This window comes from Prionailurus bengalensis, chromosome B4, assembly GCF_016509475.1.
Source record: "Prionailurus bengalensis isolate Pbe53 chromosome B4, Fcat_Pben_1.1_paternal_pri, whole genome shotgun sequence".
Taxonomy (NCBI): domain Eukaryota; kingdom Metazoa; phylum Chordata; class Mammalia; order Carnivora; family Felidae; genus Prionailurus; species Prionailurus bengalensis.
Genome location: NC_057358.1, coordinates 55,440,776 through 55,459,589, shown reverse-complemented (window position 1 = coordinate 55,459,589; position 18,814 = coordinate 55,440,776).

Below are 18,814 nucleotides of genomic sequence, written 5' to 3'. Positions count from 1 at the left end.
ACTGACTGAGCCACTGAAGATCCGTAGCAATAGGCTTTTAAGATCTTAAGGGACAAAGAAATCTTAAGGGCACCTGTCTCAAACTTTATCTGCTAGAAAAAAGGTTTCCAAGAACCTTAGAGGCATCATCTCCAAGCACCTTGATGCCCATCCCAAAGGAGAAGACAGCCTATTTTAGAGATATTTATGGGTGTGGCCTTTATGTTATAGAGGGGGCATCATTTCTGTGATCATAATCACAGAAAACCTAATACTGTTTTTTAAACAAGCAGAGCAACAAGTAAACAAATACACCCATGTGCTTGGACTTCAAAGGAAAGAGGCAGATCAACAGGAAAAAAGCTATAAGGCCATGAGTCAACCTTCTACAGCCATGACTCAGTCTTAGAAATCAATTTACTCCTGAAGCATTATTTCTGAAAGGAGAGGAAAGATGGCTCAGAGTGCAGAACCCAGATCACAGAGCCTAGATCACAGAGACAAGAGCCATAGAGAATCACTTGTAGATAAGAGGTGTAGACTCAATAAAATTTCTATTGTTCTCTGATGGACATGTTCTTCCTGTCTGTTGCCTTTTTAAATGAAAATGTCTTGTTTTAAATGAAAATGTTTCATTTCATTTTAAATTCAAATGTATTGTTTGTTGGGTGTGTATGAGAAGGTAACTTGTGACTTTAACTCACAAGTCTATAGATTGGGAAAATTGTAGTCTAGAAGCTGTTCTCAAGGAGCTTCAGCAGAGGCATAGGTCCCAAGGAGCTCCACTGATATCTGGGCCTGATTTAGATAGGATCACAGACTTCAAGCTTGACCCTGACAACTAATAGAGTGAGAACTTGGAGCTCTTGGGAAGGTTGCAAGAGCATTTTGCTTCTAAGAGAGAAATGAAATGTTGCAAATCAGAAAAGACTATAAGAGCTACTTTTGAACAAAGGCTCCCAGTCAACTACACTTCCCAGAATTCATGCTCTGTGTAGTCCTCTCCCACACTGAGTCTGAGCTGATCCAGGATAACCAAATATACATAATGTCATTGATGTCACATGACTCCCAACACAAGGTCATAAGAAGCAAACAGTTTCTGCTTTGATCTCTTGGAACCCTCTCTCTTTGAATGCTACCTTTCAGTAGTCAGCCATCATACTATAAGGGCATGTGTATAAGCACTCTGAGAGCCCCATCTAAGCTCACAGTAAATAGCCAGAATCAACTTCCAGCCTTGTGAGCAAGCTCTCTTCCATGTCAGACCCATCAAGCCTTCAGAAAAGTCCAGTATTCCCTACCTTGGACAGTAATGGCCTGTTAAAACAAACTTGTGTGTGCCTCACAGATCTCATATGTAGGCAACAGGATTTGTTTTTTTATTTTTATTTTTATTTTTATTTTGTTTTTGTTTTTTTTAAAAAAAGTTTATTGATTTATTTTGAGAGAGACAAAGAGAGAAACCACATGCAGGGGAAAGGGCAGAGAGAAAAACAGAGAGACAGAGAGAGAGAATCCCAAGCAGGCTCCACACCATCAGCAGGGAGCCTACCACAGGGCACGATCTGATGATCCTGTGACTGTGACTTGAGCCGAAATCAACATTCAAATGCTTAACTGACTGAGCCACTGAGGGTCCCCAGCAATAGGCCTTTAAGAATCTTAAGGGACAAAGACATATTAAGGGCACATGTCTCAAACCTTATCTGCTAGAAAAAAGTTCTCCAAGAACCTTAGCAGCATTATCTCCAAGTACCTTGATGCCCATCCCAAAGGAAAGGGTATCCATTCCTAGAGATATGTATGGGTGTGACCTTTATGTCATAGAGGGAGCACCAGTCATAATCACAGAAAATCTAAATACTGTTTTTTAAACAGACCAACAAATAAACAAATACACCCACGTTCTTGGACTTCTAGGGAAAGAGGCAGATTAACAGAACAAAAGCTATAGGGCCATGAGTCACCTTTAAGCCATGAGTCAGTCTTAGAAATCAGTTTAGCTCCTAAAGCATTATTACTGAATGGAGAGGAAACATGGCTCAGAATGCAGAACTGAGAGCCTAGATCACAGAGACTAGAGCCATAGAGAATCACTTGTAGGGAGGAGGAGTAGACTCAATAAAATTTCTATTGTCCCCTGACAGTCATGTGTTCCCTGTCCATTGTCTTTTTATTTTATTTTTTAAAATGTTTTATTTATGAGTGAGAGAGAAACAGAATGTGAGTGGAGGAGGGTCAGAGAGAGAGGGAGACACAGAGTCCAAAGCAGGCTCCAGGCTCCATGCTGTCAGCACAGAGCCTGACGCAGGGTTTGAAACCATGAACCGGGAGATCATGACCTGAACCAAAGTTGGACACTTAACTGACTGAACCAACAGGCTCCACAGTCCTTTGCTTTTTTTTTTTTTTAATTTTTTTTAACGTTTATTTTTGAGACACAGAGAGAGAGAGCACGAACAGGGGAGGGTCAGAGAAAGAGGAAGACACAGAATCTGAAACAGGCTCCAGGCTCTGAGCTGTCAGCACAGAGCCCGACGCGGGGCTCGAACCCACGGACCGCGAGATCATGACCTGAGCCGAAGTCGGACGCTTAACCGACTGAGCCACCCAGGCGCCCCAGTCCTTTGCTTTTTTAAGTGAAAATGTCTTCTACTCTTGTCCTGTCTTACATTGTATGTTGGTTGTATATGAGAAGGAAACTTGTTGCTTTAACTCACAAGTCTATAGATTGGGAGAATCATAGTCTAGAAGCTGTTCTCAAGGAGTTTCAGCAGAGGGACAGGCCCCAAGGACCTCCATTGATATCTGGACCTGATTTAGATAGTGAGAACACAGACTTCAAGCTTGACCCTGACAACTAATAGAGTGAGACCTTGGATGTCCTGTGAAGGTTGAAAGAGTATTTTCCTAATAGGGAGGAAATGAAACATTGGAAGTCAGAAAAGTCTATAAGAGCTACTTTTGAAAAATGGCCCCCAGTCAATAAAATTTCCCAGGATTCATGCCCCGTGTGGTCCTCTCCCACACTGAGTCTGGGCTGACCCTGAATAACTGGGTGTATAGAATGTCACTGATGTCACATAACTCCCAACACTAGGTCATAAGAAACAGTTTCTGCTTTGGTCTCCTGGGACCCTCACTCTTGGCATCCTCCCTTGAAATTGGCAGCTGCAAAAAGATCAAGCCACATGGAAAGGCCACATGTATAAGCTCTCTGATAGAACACCCTATCTAAGCCCACAGTAAACACTGGAAATCACTGCCAGCCATGTGATCAAGCTCTCTTCCATGTCAGACCCAGTAGAGTTTTCAGAAAAATCCAGTGCTTACTACCATTGGACAGCAACTGCCTGTCAAATCAAACTTGTGTGTGCCTCACAGATCTCATACATAGGCAACAGGACTTGTAGTTTGCAAAAATGTCTTCATTTATTTTGAGAGAGTGAGAGAGAGCATGTGGAGAGGAGGGACAGAGAGAGAGAAACAGAGAGAGGGAGAATCTCAAGCAGGTTCTACACCATCAGTAGGGAGTCTGATGTGAGGCACAATCTGATGACCATGAGACCATGACCTGAGCCAAAATCAAGAGTCAAGTGCTTAACTGACTGAGCCACTGAGGGTCCTCAGCAATAGGCCTTTAAGAATCTTAAGGGACAAAGAAATCTCAAGGGCACATGTTGCAGACCTTATCTGCTAGAAAAAAGGTCTCCAAGAACCTTAGACACATTAATCCCTGAGCACCATGATGCTGATCCCAAAGGAGAAGGTACCCTATCATAGATATTTATGGGTGTGGCCTTTATGTCATAGAGAGAGCACCAGTCATAATCACAGAAAACCTAATACTGTTTTTTAAACAAGCAGACCAACGAATAAACAAATACACCCAAGTGCTTGGACTTCTAGGGAAAGAGGCAGATCAACAGGAAGAAAGCTATAAGGCCATGAGTCAGTCTTAGGAATCAGGTTAGTACCTGAAGCATTATTTCTTTTTTTTTTTTTTTTTTTTTTTTTTTTTAATTTTTTTTTTTCAACGTTTATTTATTTTTGGGACAGAGAGAGACAGAGCATGAACGGGGGAGGGGCAGAGAGAGAGGGAGACACAGAATCGGAAACAGGCTCCAGGCTCTGAGCCATCAGCCCAGAGCCCGACGCGGGGCTCGAACTCACGGACCGCGAGATCGTGACCTGGCTGAAGTCGGACGCTTAATCGACTGCGCCACCCAGGCGCCCCGAAGCATTATTTCTGAATGAAGAGGAAAGATGACTCAGAGTGCAGAACTAAGAGCTTAGATCACAGAGACTAGAGCCATAGTAGGGAGGAGGAATAGACTCAATAAAATTTCTGTTGTTCTCTGATAGCCATGTGCTTCCTGTCCATTGTCTTTTAAATTAAAATGTCTTGTTCCTTGTTCCTGTCATACAATTGTATGTTGGTTGTTTGTATATGAGAAGGAAACTTGTCACTTTAACTCACAAGTCTATAGATTGGGAGAATCGTAGTCTAGTAGCTGTGCTCGAGGAGCTTCAGCAGAGGGACAGGACCCAAGGACCTCCACTGATATCTGGACCTGGTTTAGAAAGGGAGATCACAGACTTCAAGCTTGACCCTGACAACAAATGGAGTGAGACCTGAAGGTCTTGGGAAGGTTGCAAGAGCATTTTATTTCTAGGAGGAAAATGAAACACTGGAAATCAGAAAAGACTATAAGAGCTCCTTTTGCACAATGGCCCCCAGTCAGCTACAGTTCCCAGGACTCATGCCCTGTGTGGTCCTTTCCCCCACTGAGTCTTGGCTAACCCTGTATAACTGAGTATATAGACTGTCACTGACGTCACATGACTCCCAACACTAAGTTATAAGAAACAGTTTCTGCTTAGGTCTCTTGGAACCCTTACTCTCGGAATACTCCCTTGCAATAGTCACCAGCCGACTGTAAGACCACATGTATAAGCACTCTGATAGAGAGCTCCATCTCAGCTCAATGTAAAAACCCGGAATCAACTGCCAGCCATGTGATCAAGCTCTCTTGCATGTCAGGCCCCGTCAGGTCTTCAGAAAAATCCACTACTTCCTACCACTGGTCAGCAATGGCCTGTCAAACCAAACTTGTGTGTGCCTCACAGACCTCATACGTAGGCAACAGGATTTTTTTTAACAAAATGTTTATTCCTTTATTTTGAAAGAGAGAAAGAGATAGAGCACATGCAGTGTGGGGCAGAGAGAGAGAGAGAATCCCAAGCAGGCTCCACACCATCAGCGGGGTGATGAGCATGATGCCTGAGAGGTTGAAGCAAAAACTACTGAAGGGAGCACAGTCAACCCACAGGACTGTGAAAGAAAGCAAATTGTTGCTTTTACATCACTACATTTTATAATGGTTTATAACCAGCAATAGACAAATAGGATACTGTCAAACAGTTTTTCCAATATGCTTGTAGCCAATTTATATACTCTTACCAGTAAACTGTGATGATACCATATGTTGGCAAAGTTATGAATCCACTGTAATTCCTATATTTTGCTGGTCAGAAATTCTGGTGAATATACCTCTGAATCTATCATAAAATTAAATGAAGGTTATAAAAAAAGTCAAATGGCTTCAGAAAAGAATGAGGCCATGGTTTATGATTTTTTTTTAAAAAGAAACTTCAATGCAGTATTCTAAAGCATATTGGCAACCTGTCCTACATAAACTGCCTCAGTTTACTCATATGTACAGCAAAAGTAATCCTACATTCCAGCCATGTTGCAATGAGGATTAGATCTGACATGGAATTTAGTAGATACATAACATAGCTTCTCAATGTTTTCAAGGCATCTATGAGAGGAAAAGTCTAGACTCTTCCTCTCTTCTTGATTTTCCTGCAGAAAAACCAATAAAAGTCAGTTGAAAGCTTGGGGAAGGCAGTGGGTGTGATTGGAGGCTGGGAACAGTGGCAGAGTCAGTGTCAGAGGAGAGGAATGAAGTCACCCACCCCACAGTTCTTTTGTCCTTCTTCATCTGATGTGTCTCCTAACAGCCCCAGAATAAACAAACATTAAAAGAAAAAAAAAAAAAAAGGACTGCCTAGGAAAGTCATTACTTCAGGAACCAGGCGGGTAAAGTCCAGCAGGGTCGTGGAGAACAGGGAGTGGTGAGGACTGAAGCAAACAGGATTGAACAAGCCACCACAGTTCAAATGTAACTTTGTAAATGGCAAAATAAACACAAAATCTGCAAACTGAAGCTGGCCTGTGGGATTGCCACATTTGTGATTTTGCTCACTCCCTCATCCATTCTATCTAATTGGCCACTAATTCCTAGAGATTCTACCTGGGAAGCACTGTCGCATCTGCTCTTATTTTCTCATCTCCATTTACTTCTCCTTCAGTTTCTGCCTTCCGTGTGGATCAGCTGCAGCCCACCTCTATATTGTTATCAGATGAGTCTTTCTAATATGGAATCTGATCTCCTCACTCAATGCTTAAGACCTCTGATGGTTCCCATAGCTCTCTGGACAATGTTCAGACTTCTTAGTTCAGTGCAAAGGCCTTCCAAGACGCAGCCTGTTCCTTTACCTTTACTTTTCAGCCTTTCTCTGTAAGCCTCTCCCAGGACCTGTGTTATACTCATACTTAACAGTGTAGACTTTACACGTTTTTTTATAAGGCTGTTGTATTATGGACTTGTAAGTGTTCTCTACATATTCTAGACACAAGTCCCTTACCAGATATATGATTTGCAAATATTTTCCTGAATAGATGTTTCTTCATTTGCTTCCTGATTTTGAACCATTTTTAGAGATTTTAATTTTTTTTAATGTTTATTTATTTTTGAGAGAGAGACAGAGAGAGACAGAGTATGAGTGGGGGAGGGGCAGAGAGAGAGGGAGACACAGAATCCAAAGCAGGCTCCGGGCTCTGAGCTGTCGGCACAGAGCCCGACACAGGGCTTGAACCCACAAACAATGAGATCATGACCTGAGCCGAAGTCGGATGCTTAACTGACTGAGCAACTAGGCATCCCCATTTCTACAGATTTTAAATGTTTATTTTACTTTTAAAAGAACTGTCATCATTTCTGGTTGTTTCTTCAGGGAGAGGGTCCACAGAACTTCTCATGCCAACAGTGTGAGAGTGGATCTTCCCATAATGCTAATTTTAATTTCCATTTCCCCAGCAACTAATGATGTGGAACACTTTTCCAAAGGTTTACTCAGGGGTATGCTCTTTTTATGTTGTTGAGTTGTTTGATTTTTTTGTTATTGATTACTAGGAGTTCTTTAAGAAGTCTGGAAATGAGTACAATGTTGAATATATGTAATTACACTATTTTCTTCCAGTTCTGTGGTTTGCTTTTTTACTTTCTTAATAGTGACCTTTAATTGATAGAGGCTCTTAATTTAATCAATCACAAGTATAACTTTTTCTTTAATGGTTAGCACTTTTGTGTATCATATTTAAGAACCTTTATATGCCTAAAGATCATGAAAATATACTTCATATTTTCATCTAGAAGCTTTTTTTCCCATTTAATTCTGTGATATATCTTGAATTTTTCTTTAATATGGTGTATGGTAAGATTTTTTCTTCCCCCATATTGATCCAAATGAACAAGCACTATTCATTAAAAAGACCATCTTTTTCTGACTGAATTATACTTTTGTTATGAATCCAGTGACAATTTATGTGTGGGTCTTTTTCTGTACTCTTCATTCTGTTCCATTTATCTATTATGTATCCTTGGGCTCAGGCCACACTGTTTTAGTTACTGTTGCTTTATGGTAAGCTTAAATTATCAATGATAATTTAAGTCTTACAGATTTGTTTAAGATTTCGTTGGCTATTCTTCTGCTTTTGTATTTCTATATAAATGTTTGTCAATTTACACACACACACACACACACACACACTTGTTGGGATTTTGATCGAGCTGAATTGACTTTATAGATCAATAAGCAGAATTTGACATTTAAATAATATTGAGTCTTCTGATCCATGGACAAGGTATATCTCTCCTTTTACTTAGGTTTTCTTTAACCAGTTTCAGTAATTGTAGTTTTCAGTGACTTGCACATCTTTTATTAGATTTATTTCTAGAGACTTGAGGTTTTTTTCATTTTATTATAAATAGTGGTGTTTTTCAAATTTCATTTTTCAGTTGGTTTTGCTAGAATATAAAAATACAATTTAGTTTCAAGTATTGACTTCATAATCCAGCAACCATGCTCAATTTACATATTCATTCTAATTGCAGATTCTTTGGGATTTTCTATGTGTATGATTATTCTGAATTTCATTTCTGCCACTATCATAAATATCTTTCTTCTTCAATTATTTCTTCACAGTAGACCTCTACTTTTTTATGCTCAATTAAAATGCTGGTCATTTCCTTGTTGATATACATTTCTTTTGATGATTAGAAAAGTAAACAAAAAAGATTCAACTGTGGGTCACAGAAGTAATTGGGCACTTTGTTGCCATATCAATTCTAATCCAGAATATAACAATATTAGTGACAAAAGCAAAGAATGACTCAGACAAAAATTTGTTTATTTCAGCATGTATACATCAAAGCTCAAGATGTCTTTTTTCTGGATTGGGTTTCCTGATTTCTGTGTCATCTTTCCTAAAGTGTTTCCTGCAAGGTTTATTTTTAGCCACAGATTTATCTGCCAATTCTAAGAAAAATTTATATTTTCTTGCACCACTCCTCTCCTCTTCCTGCAGTGCAATACATATTAGCTACTTCCTCTACTATGTGTTAATATTAACACGAAGTTCAACTTTTCTAGTCCTTTCCACAGTGACGTAATCCATGATAGCCACTATAAGTCTTTCCTTATTAAAGCAAAAGGATTTGAATAACTCTAGTCCCTATGTTTAATAATTACATTCTGAGATCTTGATAGCTTTGTTTGTAAACTATTCTGAATGTCAAGTTGGGAGGCAATATTTTGTAACATGTGTTATCAAGAAAATATTTTGTAACATGTGTTATCAAGAAAAATATTATTTTCACAGTAGACTTTGGCTTAGTTATGGTTTAAAAATTACTCTTGTGAAGAGCTGCAAAGCGTATATATAGATTCCTCTAGCTTAGTAATTCTAGGATTACACTGCCACTGAGCTAGGATTGACATCAAGGACCATCCTTGTTCTGTGCCTTGTGTAAAGTTAGTGTTTAGTAAATACTTTTTGATTGACTTTAAGAAAGATGCCATTCCAGAAGCAGTCAAGTGTTCTTCATAAATTCAAGGGGATCCTCTATTCTACTATGTGTTCAGAAGAACTTCTAAATTCCCTGGATTTTTTCAATGCAAGAGAAGATGATGTGTTTCTGGTGTCCTACCCCAAATCAGGTAAAGTTTATTTTAATGTATTTTAAATGTATAATATAAATACATTTTTAAATATGTGAAATGTAAGAAATAAGAAGAAATATAATATTTTTATAAAAAATTTATTTTTCAGAATTGTTTCATAGGACATTTAAGTATCCTAAATGCTTACTTTATTTTATTTATTTATTTTATTAAATGTCTATTTGTTTATTTTTGAGGAGAGAGAGAAAGAGAGAGAGAGAGAACAAGCAGGGGAGGGGTGGAAAGAGAGGGAGACACAGGATCTGAAGCAGGCTCCAGGCTCTGCACAGGGCTTGAACCCACAAACTGTAAGATCATGACCTGAGCTGAAGTCAGATGTTTAACCAACTGAGTCACCCAAGAGACCCTAAATGCTTATTTTAATGAAAAAGTTTGACATTAGAACATTGAGAACTGTGTTTTGAGAAAATTCAACTGGAGGAATTAGAGCTTTTACTATGATCTTGTTTCTATTTGATAAAGCGTACAGATATTGACATATATAATAAGCGTAATATCTGTAACAGTATAAAGTTCTCTTCATATTTGTACCAGGCATGGTGACAAATAGTATTAGTTCAATTCATATTTAATCATTGATTTATAAATGAATAATTTTTTTCTCCTGGGCTAATAAAAACAAATGTAAGTGTTTTTAGTGTTAAATTTTATGCCTTATTTTTCAAAGTTTATTTCCACATATTACACACATGAAAGGAAGGACCATTATGAATAATGTCATCCTGGGAATAGTCAAAATTAATTCGATATTATTTTTAATGTTGAGAGGTGACCAGGATATATAATATCCAACTGCTAGCTGCGATTTCCAGACATGTGCAGAGAGGCATACATCTGCTGGCATGGGTCAGCAACTAAGAGCTTAAACCCTTTCCAATTATGTTTGCATTTAGTTCACGTACCTGACTCTGTTAGGCCCAAGAGGCCCTCACAGAGTTCACATAGGGCCAGATCTTCCAGGCGTGTTTTTTGAGAATAAACATAAATCACATACATAACTCTTTTATTGGAAAATACTGCTGCAAATGGAAATTAAATGATTGCCTCCAGAAAATCTCAGTATTCTATGTAGCAGGTCACTCTGTGAATAAATATATCCTACCCTAAGTTGATATGTTAGTTCAGAAAATAATTTATGAGACTTTTAAAGTTCTTTGAGCAAGTGGCTAGTTTATACTCTGTATAAACAACCATATATAAAGCTTCCACTGTACGTGTTGGTGCCTGTAAATGGGCATCATTCACCAGGTCCGGAGGTCTCTTCGGCAGCACAAAACTGTATTCTCTCTCCTTCGCCAGAATATAGCAATACACTTTTTGAAAATGATAGAAATATCATTACTATATTAGTCATGTTTATATGAATATTATAAATATTTGACCTATTAACATTATAATCTAAAATAGTCTTTAATTTAAAACATATCGTGCAAATGAGAACCATGTTTAAGTTCTAAATATTTATTCAACTATAGATTAGTTAATGTCGTAACAAATTTGGAGCTGGAATTACAGTGGGATAAGTGGACACTGGCCTGATTCAAACTTTTTAGAAACATTGGTTTCAAACCAGCTAAGCATCCTCCCTACCAAACTTCTACTTCTGGGCTCCAGCTTACTGTTGTCCACAATGTTGGAGCACATCCATATTTGCTTCACATAAACATAAAGTGATATTCCTTCCAGACTTCATAGTAGCATAGGATTGTGTCTTTATGATATTTGAATATAGCATTTGCTCCTTGTTAAAATACTTTGTCTACACCACTACTCTGTGTTTGCACACAAACAAAAATAAGATCCAGTGTCTATCTTCCAGGGGGGAGTGGGGAGATGGACATGAATATAAGCAATGACATTTCTACTCTGGTAAGTGCTGGTTTGGAGGGACAGAGAGAGTAAACAATTGTGCCAGGGGAGCAGGGACTCAGAAGACAGTATATAAAACAGCAAGATGCATGAGCTTGCAGGACCAGTAGGAACTGTATACGGAAAGACCTGTGTATTTGCAAATTGGAGAAGGCGCTAGAGGTAGGGTAGCATGGAAGAGTATTTCAAGCTGAGGAAATGGCTTATGCAGTTTTAAGGTCTCTTCGTGCTCTTTAAAGTGTGATTCTTCCTGAAAAGTGAATTATCGTCTCAAGCGTTCAAACAGGTTTCAGTGAGTGTCAAGAAACAATAATAACTATTTATAGGAAAATTAATGCACTCATAGCTCTTATAAAATCATGCTAATTTAAAAATGCATTTTGTTTTATTTTTGTGTGAAGGTACTCACTGGGTTGCAGAGGTCATTGAGAACATTCCCAATGTTAGCATGAGTCTAACATCTCCTATTGAGTTGGGAGACATTTCTAAATTTGAAGAGCTAAACATGTATTGTAAGAGAAGAGTTATTCCAACACATTTGAGCTACAACATGCTACCTATGAATATCAAACAAAAACAATGCAAGGTAAGATCAGTGGGTAAGGGCAAAGGCTTGAGAGTACCATAGAATTGGGCTTGGCTTCTTGATCTGTCACTTTCATCCCTAATGGGAAGTGAGAGTCTCTGTTTGCACCTGGTTTCCCAAGATGATTACCTGTCCTCTGATGCCACCTCCCTAGCCTTGAGAGCTTAGGGTTGATGCTGACTTTCCGTGCTCCCGCAGGGTCTGTCAGATAGTCAATTCTTCTTGCCATGTTTCTCTACTCTCAATCTTACTTAGACTCCTATGTTTTGTTCCTTATCTTTGTCTCCCCCTTTTTTTGTTTCCAATCTCTCTTACATGAAATTTATGCTTTTAGTTCGTATCATGATATTAATTAATATTTAATTTTTTTCAGAGAACTATTCTACCTTCCCTTCATATCTTTTAGCCACCCCCTAATATTTCTTAGAATATTGTGTATTTACTGAGTATAACTGACATATAACATTGTATTAGTTTCAGATGTACCACTTAATGACCTGATATTACTACATATTGTGAAATCATTGCCACAATAATTCTACTTAACATGTGTCACTACACATAATTACAGAATACATTCTTTTTTAAAAATATTTTTTAATGTTTAATTATTTTTGAGAGAGAGACAGAGCATGAGTGGGGGAGGGGAAGAGAGAGAGGGAGACACAGAATCCAAAGCAGGCTCCAGGCTCTGAGCTGTCAGCAAAGAACCTGACACGGGGCTCCAACCCTCGAACCAAGAGATCATGACCTGAGCTGAAGTCAGATACTTAACTGACTGAGCCACCCAAGTGACCCCAGAATACATTATTTTAAAATATGTATTATGTATTAATAGCTTGCATTGCCTTTCCCACTGATAATACTGACATGTAACTTTGGGTATTCTCCAAAGACCCTAAAATACTCTTCTCTCTACCAAAACAAACAAACAAAAAATTCCAACCAGATGGCTAAGGCTTAAGATTCTGCCACTTTATCTCTTTTTGTTAAGGCAGTGAATGGATTTTTAAACTGCTTTCAGAGCCTTGGGTTTCTGTGAATCTGCTCAGGATGCAGAGAGCAATTAAAGAAAGCCTGAAGTGTTGAGTTACTCCTCAATTATCTCTTGAGATGAAGAGAGGATAATGGGGGCAAAGGGGAGGTACAGGTGGCTTTTCATCTCTGTGCACGGTGGCCTTTGCACATCTCTCATGTAAAGAGGAGCAGGTGTTCTCCATGTGGATCTTACACGACACCTGGACTATGAACACATTACAGAAAGAAAGATAGCTACATAACAATACCTGGACTATGGACACAGTACAGAAAGATAGCTACATTCAGCATAACTCAGTAAACACTTCATAACCTACATAAAATGTGTACACCTGATTATGAATTTAAGAGCAAGTGGGACATCTGACACTCATGACCATGATCGAAGATAGTCCTATTATAGCCAGTGTCTCGCACTGGTTTCCTGAGGTTTTTCAGAAGCTCTTACTGCACTCTGTATGTCCCTATTATATCTTTCATAACACTGCATTCCTTCACCTCATTGCAAGTTTTGAGAAAGCTGGTAGTATTTCTGTCTTACTAGTCATATTTCTCAGACCTTGAACTTTCCACTCCGCCTGGTCTACTGGAGGTACCAAACAAATATTTATTAAATTGAATTAGACTGCAGTTGCAGCATTTCTGTCAATTAGGAGGGTAGCTCAGATTCCTTACTCTGTGGGGGATTAAATTGTAGAAATATACAATTCCAAAACATCATTCTTCTTATAAATAAGAATAGACAATTTATAAGAAATCTTAGTGTATTTAAGTCATGTTACAAAATTACTAAAAAATTTTTTCTGTTAGAAGTTTTTTATATTAAAAAAGTAATCTTGTCCTACAAATTAATAGAGGGCTTCTCATGTCCGTTGCTAAAAAGATAAGGCCACATGTAGCACATAAATTGGGAAAGTGTGGTCGGTGGCTGGCAGCACCAATGTCATCTGGGAGCTTGTTAGAAATGCAGAATGCCGGGTCTCATCCTGGATTCCCTGAATCAGAATCTGCTTTTTTGCAAGATTCCCAGATGATTCGTACACACATTAAGTTAGAAACACTGGCCTGAATCTATGCTTAATAATCTGAGTAAACTAGCAAAAAATTGTGGTTTGTACAGGTAGATTTGGTTGCTTTCATTTAGAAAATGCTTTGTTTTGGGGCTATTCCATCTAAAATTAAACTAATTTGTTTTAACAGATTATCTACATTGTCAGGAATCCAAAGGATACAGCCGTTTCTTTATTCCACTACTACAGAGATAATCCCAATCTCCCTGGCATTGAAACCTGGGCTGGATTTCTAGAGCTTTTCCTAAGAGGAGATGGTAAATATAACAATGATTTTTATTCATAATATACAGTTCCACTCAACACAAAAGCATTTTCCAAAAGTTTAAATGGACCCTAATGGCCTGCTTTCAGAAATACACTTGAATAGATAATTCTTTTGCTTCTAAGCCATTCTTTCTCACTTTGCTTCCTCAGTCTTTGTTATCACCCACGGGTGGTACGTATTTGCAATTACTTATTGAGCTGGTTGAAATGTTTTAAAAACAGATTAATTCTGATCAAGTATCACTCTTTTTGCATATACCATCAGTCTTGTCAGTGAAATAATTATGCATTAATTGTAGTTTAGCAAGATACAGCAGAAGCCTAGACATGCAGTCTGAAACATGCCTTATGTATACCCACATGGAAAATAAGACAACACAAACAGGGGCACCAGGGTGGCTTGGGGCCTCTGACTCTTGATTTTGGCTTAGGTCATGATCTCAGGGTCGCGGGAATGAGCCCTGCATCGAGCCCCATGTCAGGCTGCATGCTGAATGTGGAGCCTACTTAAGATTCTCTCTCAATCTCCCTGTGCCCTCTCCCCTCTTGCGCTCTATCCAAAAAAAAAAAAAAAAAAAAAAAAAAAAAATCCAAAACAACAGAAACAACACGCAAAAAATCCTAAACTCCCCCTTCCCCGCAAAAGGGAAAAAACATTCCCCAAATAAAACAAATGAATTAGCCATCTTGATACTTGTCTTTATAAAGATGAACAGAAAGCAATTTCTCCTGAAAATACTACAATGATACGTCATTTGATTGAGCTGTGCAGTGCATGTCGGTTCTGCATGACCATGAATGATCTTTGAATTTATTCCTTTTTCCCTGACTCATTGGTGTCTGGAGCACTTACACACACGCACATACGCATGCGCGCGCACACATTAGTTTCTAAGCCTGACTTACGAAACCTTTCATTAAACCAAAATAATATACCAAGACAGTGCAGAATGTAGAAGAGGCATGATTTAGAAACGGTGTGTGCCCACAGGGTCTTATCTTTCTAGGGGGTTGGAGGTAAATCTTCTTAATTGTTAGTTTCACTATTTCACTTGCAAATTGTTAAGCATTTACTTGTTAATTTAAGAGAGGCCACAGAAAGTATAACCTTAACATGAGGACTTAGGGAACTCACTAGCAACAGAGTGTAACACTCCTTTTGCTGTATTCTCTATGGAAGAATATGCTATGCTCACAATATTTCAGCTCCTCTTTTGCAAACATTTAGTAGAATCATAAAGTTTTGGGAATGACAGGTCTATTAAAGGCCATTTGATTGAAACACCCACCTGATGTTTGAATCACCTTTGTAGCATCCCCAAGAATATTGCAGGCTAAACTTGAACTTCTTAACTTGGACAACGGGTTCACACCCCCAACTCCTGCCCCTAAACAACACACTCCATCTCAATACTGTTAAAAATTTTTAAAAATCTTACTACGTGATCTAGACACTTAGCTAAGTGCAGTGCAACACGATTTCATATCATCCTCACAAGGACACAGGAGCTAGATGTGACCTTCATTTTACAGGTGAGGAAAGTACAGATGTTGGGAGGCCAGATAACTTGTCCAGATCCATATCTACTAAGGAGCAGAGCCCAGATTTAAATTCAGGTGTCAGCTCCAAAATCTTTGCTCTTAGCGCTGTGGCATAACTCATCAAGCAAGAAAGCTGTTGCCCTCATCATTAATTCTTCTTCCACATGATAGCCTTTTAAATATTTGAAGATAGTTAGCATGCCTCACTCTGCCTCAATTCCATTTTTGGAATAAGCAGAGTTTAAATACATAAATTATTAAAAAAAAAACAGATCTTGAGTCTGCTTTTTCTCAAGAAAAGAAAAGCCACGTTTGTCTCCAGTTATTATGAACTGGGGCTCACTACATCTCTCACTGCTGCATGAGCTCTAATATGGCCACATCTCTATTGTTTTGCAGCACCTAGAAGACAAAAAGCATCCTCTGGGTATGGCCTCACTACGGCAGGGAAAAGCAGGCCTATTAGTGCTCCTGTTGTAGACATTATTTTTCTGTGAGTGTAGCCACAAAGAGGGCAACCCCATCCATATGCAAGGAAGCAAACTAGCTGTCATAGGGCATCTACCTTTGCTATAACATTATCCAGAGTCATAGCTGAGTACACTGGGAAGGGCAGTGCAGATGGAAAAAAGGTTCCAGATGATTCTTTTATGACTTATTAGGTATGTTAATAGATTTTTAAGATTTTTAATTGCAAAGGGATCTGCCATGTAAGTATTATACAATCAGATAATCTAGCCTGGGAAAATCCTGTTGACACTTGGGGATAGTCACTGAATCACTAAAGCTTTTATTTATTTACTTGGGTGGGAAGAGTAGCCTCACTTTTTACTATTTATAAGATAAGGTTGTCTGTTTTTCTGTTAAATATATGTGACTGTATTTCAGGGATTTTCTTCAGGGACTTTAAAAAAATGTTTATTTGTTTATTTAAAGAGAGAGAGAGAGAGAGAGAGAGCAAGCAGGGAGGGACAGAGAGAGAGAGGGAGAGAAAGAATCCCAAGCAGGCTCTGCATTGTCAGTGCAGATCCAGACATGGGGCTTGATCTCACAAACCATGAGATCATAAACTGAATCAAAATTAAGAGACTGGATGCTGAATGCCTAAGGACAGGAGGTGGTATAATTCTGTAATTAAGTGGAGGATGTGGAGAAAAGCATTTCCCATAAAAGAAATACTTTACATCTCTGTTTCAGAGGTTATTTTTTCTTTAGGGCCATAGGTCTGGATAATAAGGATTCTGATTAAAGAATTAATGAAAAGTGTAATTCTCTATATTAGTAAGGAAGGCATGACAGCTTACTTCTTTAAGACAATTTTGGCTGGCTTAAGTCTTTCTGGAACAAGATGGAGTATAAATTAATTAGTTAATAATAGCATAGCTGTTCTCAAACAATGATCAGGCTATGATCCAACAGATTATTCTTCAATCTATTTGGCGTATGTTGGAATGCATTTCCTGCTGACAAGCCATAATGGGCCAAGTCAATTACACATAACCACCAGATGTGACACCAGGCCTCTTTTCCTGTCCAGCCTGCAAGTCACAGAAGCCTAGGTTCCCCCTGACAGTATTGAGGGCTTCCATAGGTGGTGATGTCATCTACCAGGGCTGGTAGGTGGTGGTGATGTCAGCAACTCTAGGTGGTGATGTCATCCACCAGGGCTGGGATGGGCTGCAGCTGCTGAGAGGAGGCGGTGACTCAGGTTGAGTCTGTGAGTGTAGTCTAGGGTACTAGAAACTAGTTAACTTCTTAAATTTGAATAAGAGAAGAATCAATCTTATCCCACCATGTGTTTCTTCCTGGGTAAATGTTGGCCATCCTTAAAAGATAAACTCCTTGGGGAACCTGGGGGTCTCAGTAGGTTGAGCATCTGACTCTTGATCTCACCTCAGGGTCTTGACCTCAGGTCGTGAGTTGAAGCCCCACCTTGGGCCTTGGACTCTACACTGGGTATAAAGCCTACTTTATAGAAGAAGAAAAAGAAGAAGGGAAAGGGGAAGGGGTAGGGAAGGGAGGGGGAGGGGGAGGGGGAGGAGGAGAAGAAAAGAAAACTCCTTAAAACCGATATGGTAATTTGAGTAATTCTAAGATCAAGTATTGCGCAAGTCCCTGAAATAGCAGTGAGAATGTTGATGACTGATGTATCAGGACAGTCCTTCTAAACACCCATTCTTATTGTACAGCCTTCTGGGCCAATGGGGTAGAAAACTGGGCTGACACTGTAATGACACCATTGCAGTCCCAGAAGTTCTTGTTTTAAGAATGCCTTATGGTTATTTTCTTGCCCTTAACTTCCTTGGGAACTGAGGCCATGAAAAATTGCAGTTAGTTTGGAGTTAATTAGACTTCAATTTATGCAAAACTTTCATGTTCAAAATGTATATACTGCAATATCTGGCAGACACTAATGGCTTAATAAATCCTTATTAAATGAATCAATAGTCATCAGATCTTCAGAAAATTGCTAGTAGAGTGGCTCTTTTATAATTTGGGCATTAGCTAGTATTAAATCTTTGGATAATAAGGATGCATGGAAAGATGTATATGTACTATTTTAGGTTACTATGTTTCACACTTTAGATTGTCAAACTAGTCAACTTTCTGTGGTGACAACAAGGTGCTCACGTTTTGTTTTTTATCATCAGTGCTTCTGATCATTTATTTTGCATGGTAATATTTTAGTCTCAAGCCCTGGAGATATTTTTAGGACTGTAAAATTAGCAAAGCAGTAAAGAGATAGTATCAACTACTGATAAATCCCTAACACTGTATTTTTCAGCCTTAAACTAAGATGAGTGAATAGAACTCTTTTCTCCCTCCCCCCTTTTTTGAGGAAGTTTATAAATGTTTTATGCTAAGAACTTATAAAAAAGCCTGTGACATTACAGGAATAAAATAATAAATTCTCAATGTTTCTTTAATTTTCCCAAGATCCAAAGTAGTTATCAGAACACAATTATTGGGAAAATGTGTATTTCTGCATTTCTGCTGTCATTTTTTCTGATTATAAAAAGATGTTTACCAAAAATAAGAAAAAACACCACAACCGTATTAAAAGATATAGCAACCCAGCTTCATTTCA